At 30.4% G+C, this 2,652-nt stretch overlaps 1 long non-coding RNA gene across 1 annotated transcript; it reads left to right on the top strand.

Moving 5' to 3' along the window:
* Positions 1 to 165: 165 nt before the first annotated feature.
* Positions 166 to 1,610, top strand: LOC136796913 (uncharacterized). Its single transcript, XR_010844700.1, has 3 exons — positions 166 to 325; positions 436 to 480; positions 1,508 to 1,610. It is a non-coding gene; the product is annotated as an uncharacterized lncRNA (long non-coding RNA).
* Positions 1,611 to 2,652: the final 1,042 nt, after the last annotated feature.

The following is a 2,652-nucleotide window of genomic DNA, read 5'->3' as shown; positions in this document are numbered from 1 at the left end:
TCGATTTCAAATTCATTTCTTGTTTTATATAGTTAAGAATCTAGGTAAAACAAAAAATAATTTTATAATTTTAGGTTCTACTTTACAAGCACAGCTTTTCTTCTTTGCATTTTAGTTATAAGTATATGTATATTTTATTTATATATATATGAATAAAAAGAAAATTACAAAATCCCATGAAATTTGTGAATCCCGAAAACAATAAATCATCTTTCAAAGAAACTTTATTTGGCAATATTGAAGGCACTGAAAAAGGTAAACTCTTCACCATCACACGAGTGTATCCTTTCCAGTTGAGTTCAAGATGGCCACAAAACCAGCAAAGGTGTTTATTTCTATCTTTTGTCTCTTACTTACTATCTTTTATATTCATATATAACTGCCTTTATATTTCTTTTACCTTTATTTTAATTGTGTATTTATTTGTGTTTAAAGAGAAACAGGGAACCAATCCAGTGCGTCCAGGTTTTCGGCAGAAAGGTTAGACCACGTTTTGTATTTCTATGTTTATGTACTATATTCATTAGAGTCGTAACTAAATTTTTTTACATGATCATATCACGTATTCTTTTTTGTCTTATGATCATTCAAACCTTGTCCATGTTCTAGTTTTTCTTTTTTTACTTAATTTCATTCGATACCAAAACTTCGTGTTCATGTAACATGTATGCACGATTAGCAATAGGAACTTCAGAAATATATCTTGAAAGTAATGTTAATTTTATCATAGTTGGTTAAATTTCATACATTGTTGGAGATTATTATTAACTTTCCTTCAATTTTGTAGTTGTTAGATTTTTAGTAAATTGTAATGTATAACATATTTCTTTCATTTGGTTTCTTATATATCAACCATTTTGTGTCATACTTAGTGTTTAAAAAGTAGTAATAATGTGGGAAACCCAAAGTAGTTTAATGTGACATTTGGAACCTGCTTTAACATTGAGCGTGACAATAATTTTCCTGTTTAGGAAATATTAAATATTGCTTGTGCTTACATAGTTTTGGACCAGTTGACTGAAGTTATATTAATTAGTATTATTTATAACCATAAATATTTTATAACCATCCCTAACTAAAATCTCCTCAGACCAGTATTAAGTTGTGTTTGAAATCATGATGTTGCTTAGGTCAAATGGGGTATAATTAAATATTTTGGTGGTTTCTAATTTCCAAACCAAGCCTAATGCTGGAACATTTAAAAATCCCACTTATACCTTCTACTTTACTTGCTTTAATTTGATTGATGTTGTTGATTTCTGCTGGATACTTTTCAGTAGAGGTTTAGGTCAAAACTTAACTGAATTTGTAGTTTGCTATAACGGGAGCATTGAAGTTAATGCTATTGAAGCGTGTTTGGTATTTTTTTCCTCTTGATAAAGAGTAGATTATTTGAAACCATTTTGGAATTAATTTAATTTATTCAAATTTAAGTTACCATAATAGTAATCAGCCACTTATTGTTTTTCCATGCGAAGAATTTTTATTTATTACTTTATTTTATTAGAAAACTGCTACTGCTGTGGCCTACTGCAAAAGAGGCAATGGTAACTTGAGGGTAAATGGACGTCCTCTGGAGATGATTGAACCCAGAGTATTGCAGTATAAACTCCAGGAACCCATACTCCTTCTTGGAGAGGTATGAATGTCATGTAATATATTTTTTTAAAATTTATTTTAGTGTCATTATGCTGTTGATTTAGTTAATATTTTCCACTATTTTTTACTTTCACCTTTGTGGCCTCTTATAGATTATGTTGTTTTTTGTTAAGGCCCCATAGGCAATGTCTGCGATCCCTTTGTTAACCATTCATGATCCTACTTGCAGAGCTGAAGTTAGTTGGTCTCTGTACATTTGTTCTTACCAAGGATTCGATCTGTTATTCCAACCAGGGGTGCCTGGTCTAACCGCTCAGGTCAAGTTAGTTAATAGTGTCATCTCCTTTTTCATATTACCAAATGTCTAATCCATAAGCATTTGAAGGAGGAAGAATTATATAATAATTTTTTTTTTCTTTTGTTCAAAAGTTTGTGCTCATTTCTTTTATTAACAACAGTTTTGTCCCTGTATTGAAGGAGAGTCTTCCTTTTAATTTTAAGTCACTGCAAACCATCATTATTAAAAAAAATAGATTATAGATATGAAAACAAGCAGCTTTTTATTAATATTACAGGGCCATTCCTCTAGAAAGCTACAGTTTTATTCTGAGTCATAATATAATGTTATTTAAAAAATCTTTTATTGTGGTCTCAATCTAGTCAATATCTTTTTGTGATAATTAGTTCTTATAGTAAATTCCTATCTATGTCCTGGTGTATTCTTAATTTTCATGATTTAATTCAGGTCTTTGCCTCGATAAATCAGGAGGTTGCGCTCTATGCTTGTAAATTTGGTGACAGTGGTTTTCAAAATTTAAGCGGATTTTTCTCAGATATCAAGAGTTAACAAATTTGCCCTGACCTATTGATTTTGTCACCTCATTTTTATTTTTCTACTAAGTTTTCCCCTTTTCTGGTTTCCTGCAGTTGTTAACTGTTAAATACAACTGACAGCAGGTAGTACAAGTAGCTTACACTGTGTCTTGATCGTAGTTGTCCAGCTGTCCATTTTTGTAGGTATTATTTAGTACAGTCAATATATGTCTATAGTCC

The sequence above is a fragment of the Halyomorpha halys genome, unplaced genomic scaffold, assembly GCF_000696795.3.
Source record: "Halyomorpha halys isolate HHAL.00 unplaced genomic scaffold, Hhal_1.1 Scaffold9914.1, whole genome shotgun sequence".
In the NCBI taxonomy this organism is placed as follows: domain Eukaryota; kingdom Metazoa; phylum Arthropoda; class Insecta; order Hemiptera; family Pentatomidae; genus Halyomorpha; species Halyomorpha halys.
Note: the sequence above shows the minus strand (reverse complement) of the source record. Positions and strands in the feature narration are given on the sequence as shown.